This window comes from Apodemus sylvaticus, chromosome 11 (assembly GCF_947179515.1).
Source record: "Apodemus sylvaticus chromosome 11, mApoSyl1.1, whole genome shotgun sequence".
NCBI classification, from domain to species: domain Eukaryota; kingdom Metazoa; phylum Chordata; class Mammalia; order Rodentia; family Muridae; genus Apodemus; species Apodemus sylvaticus.
This window is the reverse complement of record NC_067482.1, coordinates 26,410,597-26,426,058: the sequence shown is the minus strand read 5'-3', so window position 1 is coordinate 26,426,058 and position 15,462 is coordinate 26,410,597. Positions and strand designations below refer to the sequence as shown.

At 39.0% G+C, this 15,462-nt stretch overlaps 1 non-coding gene across 1 annotated transcript; it reads left to right on the top strand.

Moving 5' to 3' along the window:
• The first annotated feature begins 413 nt into the window (after positions 1-413).
• Positions 414-520, top strand: LOC127696968 (U6 spliceosomal RNA). The gene has a single exon (XR_007980389.1). It is a non-coding gene; the product is annotated as a U6 spliceosomal RNA (small nuclear RNA).
• Positions 521-15,462: the final 14,942 nt, after the last annotated feature.

Sequence of the window (15,462 nt, the reverse complement as noted above, 5' to 3'; positions counted from 1 at the left end):
TTTGTTGTTTATACCTGTCACAGAACAGAAAAGGACCCAGCCCCCAGCAGAGGTGTGTCAGAGAAGGTGGCTGATTTGGCAGAAAGCAAACACTGGCTGCTACAATGCTCTATTCCCCGAGTCTCCCCTTTTTTCATTAATGACATCACAATGACCAACCACATATTTATTTTTTTTTGGGTTTGTGTGCCAGATTTTAAGAAATATTAGTTTAAGAACAGTTTCACAAAGGAAAAAAAACAAGGGAGATGATTGTTAATAACTGTGAAGAGATTGCTTAGAAATATGAGCTGGGCAGGTCTATCATAAGAACTCCTATACTCTGGAGTTTCCCTTTGAGAGGGAAGAGACTATCTTTAGTTTCTTGGAAGGGTCACTTACATATTCAATCATACCATTGAAAGAGCCACCAAGTGCTCGCTTCAGCAGCACATATACTAAAATTGGAATGATACAGAGAAGATTAGCATGGCCCCTGAACAAGGATGACACGCAAATTCGTGAAGCATTCCATATTTTTGCAAAACCAAATTTACAAACCCAGCCCTACAAAGGATAATATGGGGGAAACACCATTATAACAAGGGAAACTATACCCTGGAAAAAGCAGGATATTAAGCTTCTTTCATCAAACCCAAAGAAGATAACCACACACGTATAAATTTAAAATAAAAAATGATAGGAAGCAATAACCACTACTCCTTAATATCTCTTAACATCAATGGACTCAATTCCCCAATAAAAAGACATAGACTAACAGACTGGATAAGGAAACAGGACCCTACATTATGCTGTATACAGGAAACACACCTCAGTGTCAAAGACAAAAACTACCTTAGAGTAAAAGGTTGGAAGACAATTTTGCAAGCAAATGGTCTCAGGAAATGAGCCAGAGTAGCCATTCTAATATCAGAACAAATTGACTTTCAACTTAAAGTCATCAAAAGAGACATGGAAGGATACTTCTTGCTGGTCAAAGGAAAAATCCACCAAGAAGAACTCTCAATTCTGAACATCTATGCTCCAAATCCAAGGGCACCCTCATTCATAAAAAAAAACTTTACTAAAGCTCAAAGCACACATTTCACCTAACACAATGATTGTGGGTGACTTCAGCACTCCACTCTCCTCAATGGACCGATCAGGAAAACACAAACTAAACAGGGACACAGTAAAACTAATTGAAGCTTTGGACCAATTGGATTTAACAGATATTTATAGAACATTTCATCCTAAAGCAAAAGAATATACCTTTTCTCAGCACCTCATGGTACCTTCTCCAAAATCAACCATATAAGTGGTCACAAGACAGACCTCAACAAATATATACGAACATTGAACTAGTCCCATGTTTCCTATCAGATCACTATTAAGTAAAAGTGGTCTTTAATAACAATAAAAACAACAGAAAGCCCACATACACATGGTAACTGAACAATATTCTACTCAATGATACGTTGGCCAAGGAAAAAATAAAGAAATCAAAGACTTTTTAGAATTTAATAATGAAAATGAAGGCACAACATACCCAAATCTAGGGGACACAATGAAAACAGTTCTAAGAGGAAAACTCAGTGCTGAGTGTCTGCAAAAAGAAACCAGAGAGAGCATACACTAGCAGCTTAAGGGCTGCTACACTTGAAAGCTCTGTAAAAAGAAGCTAATTCACCCAGGAGAAGTAGAAGACAGGAAATCATCAAACTCAGGGCTGGCTGAATTCAATCAAGTGGAAACAAAGAGAACCATACAAAGAATCATCAAATCCAGGAGATGATTCTTTGAGAAAATCAACAAGAAAGATAAACCCTTAGCCAGACTAACCAAAGGGCACAGAGACAGTATTCAAATTAACAAAATTAGAAATGAAAAGGACAATATAACAACAGAAACTGAGGAGATTCAAAAAATCATTAGATCCTACTACAAAAGCCTATACTCAATACAACTGGAGAATCTGGAGGAAATGGATAATTTCCTAGACAGATTCCAAATACTAAAATTAAATCAGGATCAAATAGATCATCTAAACAGTCCCATAACCCCTAAAGAAATAGAAGGGGTCATAGAAAGTCTTCCAACCAAAAAAAGCACAGGTTCCAGTGCAGAATTCTGTCAGACCTTCAAAGAAGAGCTAACACTGATACTCTGCAAACTATTCCCCAAAATAGAAACAGAAGGAACACTACCCAACTCCTTCTACGAAGCCACAATTATGCTGATACTAAAACTACACAAAGATCCAACAAAGAAAGAGAACTTCAGACCAATTTTCCTTATGAACATGGATGCAAAAATACTCAATAAAATTCTTGCCAACTGAATTCAAGAACACATAAAAATGATCATTCACCATGATCAAGTAGGCTTCATCCCAGGGATGTTCAATATATCCATCAATGCAATCCACTACATAAACATGTTCAAAGAAAAAACCACATGCTCATTTCATTGGAGGCTGAAAGAGCATTTGACAAAATTCAGCATCTTTTCATGCTTAAAGTCTTGGAAAGAACAGGAATTCAAGGCCCAGACCTAAACATAGTAAAAGCAATATACAGCAAACCGGTAGCCAACATCAAGCTAAATGGAGAGAAACTTGAAACAATCCCACTAAAATCAGGGAGCAGACAAGGCTGCCCCCTCTCTCCATATCTTTTCAATATAGTACTTGAGGTACTTGCTAGGGCAATTAAACAACATAAGGAGGTCAAAGGGATACAAATTGGAAAGGAAGTAGTCAAACTATCACTATTTGCAGATGATATGATAGTATACTTAAGTGACCCAAAAAAGTGATACTAACTCTGACAGGTGATACACGACTTCAGCAAAGTGGCAGGTTATAAAATCAACTCAAGCAAATCAGTAGCCTTCCTATACTCAAAGGATAAGCAGGCTGAGAAAGAAATTAGGGAAATGACCCACTTCACAATAGCCACAAACAATATAAAGTACTTTGGTTTGACTCTGACCAAACAAGTGAAAGATCTGTAAGACAAGAACTTCAGGTCTCTGAAGAAGGAAATGGAAGAAGACCTCAAAAAATGGAAAAATCTTCCATGCTTGTGGATTGGCAGGATTCATATAGTTAAAATGGCCATCTTGCCAAAAGCAATATGCAGATTTAAAGCAATACCCATCAAAATCCCAACTAAGTTCTTAGTAGAGTTAGAAAGAGCAATTCTCAAATTTATCTGGAATAACAAAAAAACCCAGGATAGGTGAAACTAGTCTCAACCACAAAAAAAACTCTGGGGGAATCAGTATCTGGGACCTCAAGCAATACTACAGAGTAATAGTGTTAAAAACTTCATGGTATTGGTACAGTAACAGGCAGGTGGATCAATTTAATGGACTGAAGATCCAGAAATGAACCCACACACCTATGGCCACTTGATCTTCAACAAAGGAGCTGAAAACATCTAGTAGAAAAAAGATAGCCTTTTCAACAAATGATGCTGGCTCAACTGGAGGTCAGCATGCAGAAGAATGAGAATTGATCCATTCTTACCTCCTTGTACTAAGCTCAACTCCAAATGGATAAAGGACCTCCACATAAAAACCAGACAAACTGAAACTAATAGAAAAGAAACTGGGAAAGACCCTTGAGGATGTGGGCACAGGGGAAAAGTTCCTGAACAGAACACCAATAACTTGATCTCATGCTCTAAGATCAAGAACTGACAAATGGGACCTCATAAAATTACAAAGTTTCTATAATGCAAAGGACACCATCAAAAGGACAAATTGGGCTGCAGAAGGAGAGAAGCCCTGAGGCCATACTCGCTGCCTGCTGGGACAGAAAAGCGTCACTAGGTACTGTATCACCCTGAGCTTTAGATCTCTGGTGGTGCAAACCGCCAGGGGTCTGCCTGCACTCAGGAACTGAGCACATAGGCGGGTTTGTCTGCCAGCCGGCCTGGCTCGGGGCCCATGTCCTGCTCAGAGAGCTGCAGAAGGAGAGAAGTGCTGTGGCCATATTTGCTGCCTGCAGGGACAGAAAAGGCTCACTAGGTACTGTATCACCCTGAGCTTTAGATTTCTGGTGGTGCAAACTGCCAGGGGTCTGCCTGCACTCAGGAACTGAGCACATAGGTGGTTCATATGCAAGCCAGTCCATCACGGGACCTGTGTCCTATGTGAGAATCAACAAAGGGAATGACCCCCACCACAACATCTTTGCTCCATAATAGAGCAGACAGAGAACATCTGGATGATCTTGACAACCTAAGTATAACATTGCTTGAGGCAAGACTGATAAGGGCTGCAAAGGCACAAAAGAGGAAGGCAGCATATCAGTAATCTGTACCAGAGGAAACCCAGTCATCCAGTGTTGCAGAGATAACCTTAAAGATCCACAGTAGGTTGAAGCACCAGCCAGTGACAATAAGACCATCTAACACCTGGGAGAACTAGATGGCTAAAGGCAAATGTAGAAACGTTACTAACAGAAACCAAGGCATTATAGCAGCATCTGAACCCAATTCTCCAACAATAGCAAGTCCTGGATACCCCAGAACACCAGAAAAACAAGATTTGGATTTAAAATCACTGGTCATGATGCTGGTACAGGAACACATGAAGGACATACTTAAAGAAATTCAGGAGAAAATGGATCAAAAATTAGAAGCCCTTACAAGGGAAACACAAAAATCATTGAAAGAAATTCAGGAGAATACAAAAGCTAATAAGGAGGAAACATAAAAATCACTTAAAGAAATACAGGAGAACTTTGATCAAGCCAAAACATCCAGGAAATCCAGGACACAATGAGAAAGTCAAACCTAAGGATTATAGGCATTGATGAGAGTGAAGATTTACAACTTAAAGGGCCAGCAAATATCTTCAACAACATTATGGAAGAAAACTTCCCTAACTAAAGAGAGAGATGCCCATGAATATATAAGAAGCCTACAGAACTCCAAACAGACTGGACCAGAAGAGAACTACCTCCTGTCACATAATAATCAAAACCCCAAATGTACTAAACAAAGAAAGAATACATAGGGCAGTAAGAGAAAAAGGGCAAGTAACATATAAAGGAAGACCTATCAGAATTACACCAGATTTCTCACCAGAGACCATGAAAGCTAGAAGGTCCTGGGCAGAGCTCATGCAGACTCTAAGAGAACACAAATGCCAGCCAAGACTACTATACCCAGCGAAACTCTCAATTACTATAGATCAAGAAACCAAGATATTCCATGACAAAACCAAATTTACACAATATCTTTCTACAAACCCAGCCCTACAAAGGATAATAAGGGGAAAACACCATTATAACAAGGGAAACTATGCCCTGGAAAAAGTAGGATATTAAGCTTCTTTCATCAAACCCAAAAGAAGATAACCACACACGTATAAAATTAAAATCAAAAATGATGGGAAGCAATAACCACTACTCCTTAATATCTCTTTACATCAATGGACTCAATCCCCCCAATAAAAAGACATAGACTAACAGACTGGTTACTTAAGTAGGACCCTACATTTTGCTGTATATAGGAAACACACCTCAGTGTCAAAGACAAAAACTACCTTAGAGTAAAAGGCTGGAAGACAATTCTACAAGCAAATGGTGCCAGGAAACAAGCCGGAGTTGCCATTCTAATTTCAGATAAAATTGACTTTCAACCTAATGTCATCAAAAGAGACATGGAAGGTCACTACTTGCTGGTCAAGGGAAAAAATCTAACAAGAAGAACTCTCAATCCTGAACATCTATGCCCCAAATACAAGGGTGCCCTCATTCATAAAAGAAACTTTAATAAATCTCAAAGTACACATTACACCTAACACAATAATTGTGGGTGACTTCAACACTCCACTCTCACCAATGGACCGATCAGGAAAACAGAAACTAAACAGGGAGACAGTGAAACTAGTTGAAGCTTTGAACCAATTGGAGTTAACAGATATATATAGAACTTTTCATCCCAAAGCAAAAGAATATACCTTTTTCTCAGCACCTCATGGTACCTTCTCCAAAATAGATCATATTTTGAGGTCACAAGACAGACCTCAACAAATTAAGAAGATTGAAATAATCCCATGCCTCCTATCAGATCACCATGGAGTAAAAGTGGTCTTTAATAACAGTAAAAACAACAGAAAGTCCACATACACGTGGAAACTGAACAATACTCAAAAATACCTTGGTCAAGGAAGAAATAAAGAAAGAAATCAAAGATTTCTTAGAATTTAATGAAAATGAAGGCACAACATACACAAATCTATGGGACACAATGAAAGCAGTGCTAAGAGGAAAACTCATAGCTTTGAGTACCTCCAAAAAGAAATTTGAGAGAGCATACACTAGAAGATTAACTGAACAACTGAAACCCATGGAACAAGAAGAAGCCAATTCTCCTGGAGGAGAAGAAGACAGGAAATGATCAATCCCAGGGCTGAAATCAATCAAGTAGAAACCAAGAGAACCATACAAAGAATCAACAAAACCAAAAGCTGGTTCTTTGAAAAAATCAACAAGATAGATAAACTCTTAGCCAGACTAACCAAAGGGCACAGAGAAAGTATCCAAATTAACAAAATTAGAAATGAAAACGGAGATATTACAACAAAAATCGAGGAAATTCAGAAAATCATCAGATCCTACTACAAAAACCTGTACTCAACACAACTGGATAATCTGGAGGAAATGGACATTTTCTTAGACAGATACCAATTACCAAAATTAAACCAGGATCAAATATACCATCTAAACAGACCCATAACCCCTAAAGAAATAGAAGGGGTCATAGATAGGCTTCCGACCAAAAAAAGCACAGGACCAGATGATTTCAGTGCAGAATTCTATCAGACCTTCAAAGAAGACTTAACACCAATACTCTTCAAACTTTTCCACCAAATAGAAACAAAAGGAACACTACCCAACTCCTTCTTCGAAGCCACTATTACGCTGATACCAAACCTACACAAAGATCCAACTAAGAAAGAGAATTTCAGGCCAATTTCCCTTATGAATATCAATGCAAAAATACTAAATAAAATTCTTGTCAACAGAATCCAAGAACACATCAAAACAATCATCCACCATGATCAAGTAGGCTTCATCCCAGGGATGCAGGGATGGTTCAATATAAGGAAATCCATAAATGCTATCCACTACATAAACAAACTCAAAGAATAAAACCACATGATCATTTCATTAGATACTGAAAAGTAAATTGACAAAATTCAGCATCCTTTCATGCTAACAGTCTTGGAAAAGACAGGAATTCAGGGCCCATATCTAAACATAGTAAAAGCAATATTCAGTAAACCGGTAGCCAACATCAAACTAAATGGAGAGAAACTTGAAGCAATCCCATGAAAATCCGGGACTAGACAAGGCTGCCCCCTCTCTCCATATCTTTTCAATATAGTTCTTGAAGTCCTAGCTAGAGCAATTAGACAACATAAGGAAGTCAAAGGGATACAAATTGGAAAGGAAGAAGTCAAACTATCACTATTTGCAGATGATATAATAGTATACTTAAGTGACCCTAAAATCTCTACTAGAAAACTCCTACAGCTGATAAACAACTTCAGCAAAATGGCTGGCTACAAAATCAACACAAGCAAATCAGTAGCCTTTATATATTCAAAGGATAAGCAGACTGAGAAAGAAATTAGGGAAATGACTCCCTTCACAATAACCACAAACAGCATAAAGTATCTTGGGGTGACTCTAACCAAAAAAGTGAAAGACCTATATGACAAGGACTTCAGATCTCTGAAGAAGGAAAACAAAGAAGATCGCAGAAATGGAAAAATCTTCCATGATCGTGGATTGGCAGGATTAATATAGTTAAAATGGCCATCATGCCAAAGGCAATCTACAGATTCAATGCTATCCCCATAAAAATCCCAATCCAGTTCTTCATAGAGCTAGAAAGAGCAATTCTCAAATTCATCTGGAATAACAAAAAACCCAGGATAGCTAAAATTATTCTCAACATTAAAGAACTTCAGGGGTATTCAGTATCCCAGACTTTAAACTTTACTACAGGGCAATAGTGATAAAAACTGCATGGTATTGGTACAATGTCAGGCAAGCCGATCAATGGAATAGGATTGAAGACCCAGAAATGAACCAACACACCTATGTTCACTGGATCTTTGACAAAGGAGCTGAAAGCTTCCAGGGGAAAAAAGATAGTCTTTTCAACAAATGGTGCTTCAGCATGCAGAAGAATGCAAATCGATCCATTCTTATCTCCTTGTACTAAGCTCAACTCCAAATGGATCAAGGACCGCCACATAAAACCTGACACAATGAAACTTATCAAAAAGAAACTGGGGAAGACCCTGGAGAACATGTGCACAGGGGAAAAGTTCCTGAATAGAACACCAATAGCTTATGCTTTAAGATCAAGAATTCACAAATGGGACCTCATAAAACTACAAAGTTTCTGTAAGGCAAAAGGCACTGTCAAAAGGACAAAACATTAGCCATCAGATTGGGAAAGGATCTTCACCAACCCTAAATCTGACAGAGGTCTAATATTTAATATATACAAAGAACTCAAGAAGGTAGAACCCAGAGAACCAAATAACCCCATTATTTGGGGTATGGAGCTAAACTAAGAATTTTCACATGCAGAACTTCAGAGAGTTGAGAAACATCTTAAGATACATATTCAATGCAATACCCATCAAAATCCCAACTCAATTCTTCACAGAGTTAGAAAGAGCAATTATCAAATTCATCTGGAACAACAAAAAACCCAGGATAGCTAAAACTATTCTCAGCAACAAAAGAAAATCTGGGGGAATCAGTATCCCTGACCTCAAGCAATACTACAGAGCAATAGTGTTAAAAACTGCATGGTATTGGTACAGTGACAGGCAGGAGGATCAATGGAACAGGATTGAAGATCCAGAAATGAACCCACACACCTATGGCCACTTGATCCTCGACAAAGAGGCTGAAAACATCCAATGGAAAAAAGATAGCCTTTTCAACAAATGGTGCTGGTTCAACTGGAGGTCAGCATGCAGAAGAATGTGAATTGATCCATCCTTGTCTCCTTGTACTAAGCTCAAATCCAAATGGATCAAGGACCTCCACATAAAGCCAGACACTCTGAAGCTAATAGAAAAGAAACTGGGGAAGACCCTTGAGGACATCGGTACAGGGAGAAAGTTTCTGAACAGAACACCAATAGCGTATGCGCTAAGAGCAAGAATTGACAAATGGGACCTCATAAGGTTACAGAGTTTCTGTAAGGCAAAGGACACCATCAAGAGGACAGATCGGCAACCAACAAATTGGGAAAAGATCTTCACCAATCCTACATCAGATAGAGGGCTAATATCCAATATATATAAAGAACTCAAGAAGTTAGACTCCAGAAAACCGAACAACCCTATTAAAAAATGGGGTACAGAGTTAAACAAAGAATTCTCACCTGAAGAACTTCGGATGGCGGAGAAGCATCTTAAAAAATGCTCAACTTCATTAGTCATTAGGGAAATGCAAATCAAAACAACCCTAAGATTTCATCTTACACCAGTCAGAATGGCTAAGATTAAAAATTCAGGAGACAGCAGGTGTTGGAGAGGGTGCGGAGAAAGAGGAACACTCCTCCACTGCTGGTGGGGTTGCAAATGGGTACAACCACTCTGGAAAGCAGTCTGGCGGTTCCTCCGAAAACTGGGCACCTCACTTCCAGAAGATCCTGCTCTACCACTCCTGGGCATATACCCAGAGGATTCCCCACCATGTAATAAGGATACATGCTCTACTATGTTCATAGCAGCCCTATTTATAATTGCCAGATGCTGGAAAGAACCCAGGTATCCCTCAACAGAAGAGTGGATGCAAAAAATGTGGTATATCTACACAATGGAGTACTATTCAGCCATTAGAAACAATGAATTCATGAAATTCTTAGGCAAATGGATGGAGCTAGAGAACATCATACTAAGTGAGGTAACCCAGACTCAAAAGGTGAATCATGGTATGCACTCACTAATAAGTGGTTATTAACCTAGAAAACTGGAATACCCAAAACATAATCCACACATCAAATGAGATACAAGAAGAAAGCAGGAGTGGTCCCTGGTTCTGGAAAGACTCAGTGAAACAGTATTTGGCAAAACCAGAACGGGGAACTGGGAAGGGGTGGGAGGGAGGACAGGGGAAGAGAAGGGGGCTTACGGGACTTTAGGGGAGGGGGGGCTAGAAAAGGGGAAATCATTTGAAATGTAAATAAATTATATCGAATAAAAAAAATTGAGAACAAAAAAAAAAAAAGAAATGTTCAACATCATTAATCATTAGGGAAATGCAAATCAAAACAACCCTGAGATTTCACCTCACACCAGTCAGAATGGCTAAGGTCAAAAACTCAGGAGATAGCAGGTGTTGGTGAGGATGTGGAAAAAGAGGAACACTCCTCCACTGCTGGTGGGGTTGCAAGATGGTGCAACTACTTTGGAAATCAGTCTGGCGGTTCCTCAGAAAACTAGGCATGACACTTCCTGAGGACCCTGTTATACCACTCCTGGGCATATAACCAGAGGATTTCCCAACATGCAATAAGGACACATGCTCCACTATGTTCATAGCAACCCTATTTGTAGTAGCCAGAAGCTGGAAAGAACCCAGGTGTCCTTCAATGGAGGAATGGATACAAAAAATGTGGTATATTTACACAATGGAGTACTATTCAGTCATTAGAAACAATGAATTCATGAAATTCTTAGACAAATGGATGGAGCTGGAGAACATCATACTAAATGAGGTAACCTAGTCTCAAAAGATCAATCATGGTATGCATTCACTGATAAGTGGATATTAGCCTAGAAATTTTGAATACCCAAGACATAATCCACAAATTAAATGATGTCCAAAAAGAATGGAGGAATGGCACCTGGTTCTGGAAAGACTCAGTGCACGAGTATAGGGGAATTCCAGAACAGGGAAGTGGGAAGGGGTAGATGGAGGAACAGGGGGAGGGAAGAGGACTTATGGGACTTGCAAGGAGTGGGGACCCAGAAACGGGGAAATCATTTGAAATGTAAATAAAAAATATATCAATAAAAAAATAAATAAATAAATAAAAAGGACAAATTGGCAACCAACAAACTGGGAAAAAATCTTCACCACCCTACATCTGACAGAGGGCTAATATGCAAAATATGCAAAGAACTCAAGAAGTTAGACCTTCGTTTCCTTCTAAACTTCCTATGCTATTATTAAAAAAAAAAAAAACAATGGAGGCCACCTAGAAGGAACCTTTATGTCCACAGGTATAAACAATTCTACTAGAGATTTTGGAGCTTCTCGGTGTCTACATACTAAAATAAACTGACTCTCCCTGTCTGGATAGCAAGCAGTTTCCAATAGTTCTTAAGGTATGCATGAGGCCCTGGCCTATCTATTCTTGGATTTCAACTGGCTTGATATTGTATACGTTTTGTGTATGCTATCACAGTTTCTGTTTTGCCTCAGAAACCTACTATTTCTCCATGTTACAATTTCCTCTTCCCCTTTTATAATGACTCTTGTGGCTTGTGAAAGGATGTGTAACATGTATGTCCCATATGACCTGGGTATATTCCCAAAGGATTCTACATTCTATTGTGGAGTTTCTTATTCACCCATGTTTACAGCTGCCCTATTCACAATTCATAATCAGGAAGTACAAATGGTCTAGATGACCACCAAATGGTGATTAGTAATGAAAATTTAGTGTGTGTGTGTGTGTGTGTGTGTATGAATATATTCAGTTGTAAAGAAAATTAACATGAAATTTACAGCACATAGATAGAATTGGAAATAACCACTCTGAGTGAGGTGACCAACCCCCTCCCCCCAAAAAAGACATAAATCACTTTCCTTCAAGAGGAATCTACATATGACAGTGCTAAAGTTACCAAGAACTTGATGGGCCTAAGGGAAAACCTACTTCTATTATTCTGTTAAAGGAATATGGTAATAAAAATTTCTCATAATGACAAATTACTATACCCATACATTAGAGAATCACACACTCAACCCCCATCAATGATGCTTCCCTTGCAGTAGATGGTAATTAACAAGGAGATTCACGGCTGACATGTTCTCTGTCTTGTGTGTACGTTTAAATGCTATATTCATTTTTTTCTGTTGTTGGGATAAAACACAGCTCAAATAAGTGTATAAGAAAGAGGGTATTTAATGATGATGTTTCCATAGGGATAGGAGTCTATGATGACAGAGCAGAAGAATGACAATTGTCAGGCAGATTGGCAGGAACAGGAAACTGAGGGCTCAGTGGCAGATATGGCTTTTCACTATCAAATGCTGCCTCCTGTGACAAACTTCCTCCAGTAAGCCTACACCTGTACCACCTACAAACACACCTGCAATGTCATCAACTGAGCACCAAGTGTTCAAGTGCCCAAATTATGAGAGGACATTTCTCATTTAAGTCATCACAAATGCCCATAGAGATCAGAAGACCAGCGAGGATCTATGGGTGATTTCAAGGGAATGAGGATAGAAAAATGATGTTGTGCAGAGAATAATGAAACAAAAAGGTTTAAGTACGGAGGGAGTTAGGAAGACAGGGTATAGGAGGAAGTACTGGGAAGAATAATAGGCAGTAAGACCTTTGAAAAGTCATAAGGAACATTACTACTATAGAAATATATATTACTATTTAAAATATATGCATATAGAAAATAACTACAAACATTGGTTCTCTATGACAGGGGGACCATGCTTTTCCCAGATAAGATAGGCTATTTATTTTCAAATGGTTGGTCTGTGGAATCCTATAGAACTCCACCCCAAACTACCGGAAGTTGTGAGTGCTTGGGGTTACCCTCTAGAACTTAATGGTAAAACTCTCATACTTGAGTCACAGGACACAGAGAATTCAATCTGATACTGACTTAAAAGTCTCATCTTCGCTGGCTAGTTTTGCATTCTGAAAGAGTCTATGCAAGTTAACAGGGGAGAAAAATAATCAAAAGTTTCAACCAGCTGTGAATTCTGCAAGTTATAACGGAATCTGGCCTGGCATGATATGCCCACTGGTGCAAGAGTATCATGAATGTTATGGAAATAATCAATTACTTTCTGATTTGATTTAAAGCTGAGTGGGAGAAACCAGTAACTTTATTCTTCTAAAGAAGCATAGTAATAAAATCTCCATACGTATACATTCTAATCTTTTATACAAATGAGTGGAGCTTTCAACCCTCATTAGTGATGCTTTTTTTTTGTGTTAGCTAATGATTCATATCAAGGCCCACAACTGGTCATTGTACTAAGAATAAGAGATGTTGCATGATCAGCTTGATGCGAAATCTATTTCAAACTGTCATCTCATTCTTAGGCTTCTGCAATAGCTCCTTCTATCTTTTCCATAAACCTATTTTACACAGAGAATATCTTTAAAAGTAGAAATCCAATGACTACAGAGATGGTTCAGAAGATCAGACTGCTAACTAGTTATGAAAAGGACTAAGGTTCTATTGTAGAACCCACATGACATATCACAACAATTTATAAGTTCATTCCATGGGGAAGTAACATCCTTTAATAATGACCTCCACAGGCAGTTGCATACATAATGTACACACAAATTCAGGCAGGAACACACACAAACACATGTAATTTAAAACATAAAACATTTCAAATTATATGTGAAAACTTTCTTCCTGTATGATACCTTATACATTATCACTAGGCATTCTAACTAAAATACTCCCTCATTCTTGTTATTATTTGCTATACTTTTATATTAACCTGAGTTCTAATGTATTTACTATACAAAGTAACCATTTTTCTGTTTGTATGCTAGCATGTAACAGTGTCTTTGTCACGTGTTCTGGGGGGAAAAAGCTCCTTGCAACTCCATGAATGTGTAATTTATTTTTATTGGTGTATAATCACTGTACATAGGTTTCATTAAGGTAGTACTTTTCAATTGTATTCTCTGTTTTGACCATATTCACCCTGTACCACTTTTTCCCTTTTTGTCTTTCTTCCATTCCTCCAGTTGCCTTTTTTATACTAGATTCCATTCACTTTTTATGTCACAACGATTATATATAATCTTTGATCCACAAATAAAAGAAAATAATGTGACAAATATCCCTCTAAATCTGGCATATATTGCTTAATATGGTGATATACCTCTGCATTTGTTTTCCATCTTAGGCCATATTTTTATTTTCTATGTCAATAAAACACACTTACCAATATGCAATGTATTTCCTATGTTAAATGGTTAATAAATATGTAAGTTGGTTCTAAATTTTGACTACTGAGAATAGTGTGTTTGGGGTTTTGGTCTGGTGGCTGCTATGTAATCAGCTGCTAAATACTGGCCAGAAAAATCTTGTTGGGCTTCAGCCCCACCAGGAGATCCTCATATACACCAAGCGATGCTATGCTACTTGCTTTCCAATTCAACTGGGGAGTAAAAGGCTAAAGACTGGAAAGTCAGTTACTAGAAAAAAAAATGAAGAGAAGAGTAAAAAAAAGAGAAAAGAAAAGAGAAAAGAAAAGAAAAGAAAGGAAAGGAAAAGGAAAGAAAAGAAAAGAAAAGAAAAGAAAAGAAAAGAAAAGAAAAGAAAAGAAAAGAAAAGAAAAGAAAAGAAAAGAAAAGAAAAGAAAAGAAAAGAAAAGAAAAAAGATATTCGCTGCCAGCCAGGGCAAAAGAGCTTCACTAGGTACAGTATCACCCTGAGCTTTAGATCTCTGGGGGTGCAAACCACCAGCGGTCTGCCTGGGCTCGGGAACTGAGCACATAGGAGGTTCATCTGCCAGACTTCCGGGCTTGGAGTCTGTGTCCTGCCTGGAGACCAGCACAGGGAGAGAATCCCCACGGCCATATTCGTTGCCTGCCAGAGCAGAAGAGCTTCATTAGGTACTGTATCACCCTGAGCTTTAGATCTCTGGGGGTGCAAGCCAACAAGGGTCTGCTTATACTCAGGAACTGAGCACATAGGTGGTTCATCTGCCAGTCCTCTGGGCATGGGGCCTGTGTCCCGCCTGAAGACCAGCAGAGGGAGAGAATCCCTGCAGCCATATTCTCTGCCTGCTGGAACAGAAGAGCATCACTAGGTACTGTATTACCCCGAGCTTTAAATCTCTGGGGGTGCAAACAGACAGAGGTCAGCCTGTGCCCAGGACCTGAGCACACAGGTGGTTCATCTCCCAGCTGGTGGGTCTGTATCCTTTGCAGAGAACAGCAGAGGGAGCTACTCCCGTGGCCATCTTTGTGGCCTGCCAGGGCAGAAAAACATCACTAGGTACTGTATTATCCTGAGCTTAAGATCTCTGGGGGTGCAAATCTCCAGGGGTCTGCCTGCTCTCAGGACCTGAGAACATAGGCGGTTTATCTGCAAGCCAGTCGGTCGTGGGACCTGTATCCTACGTGAGAATCAGCAGAGAGAGTGACCCCCTACTCACAATCTTTGCTCCATAACAGAGCAGTCTGAGAACACCTGGTTCAC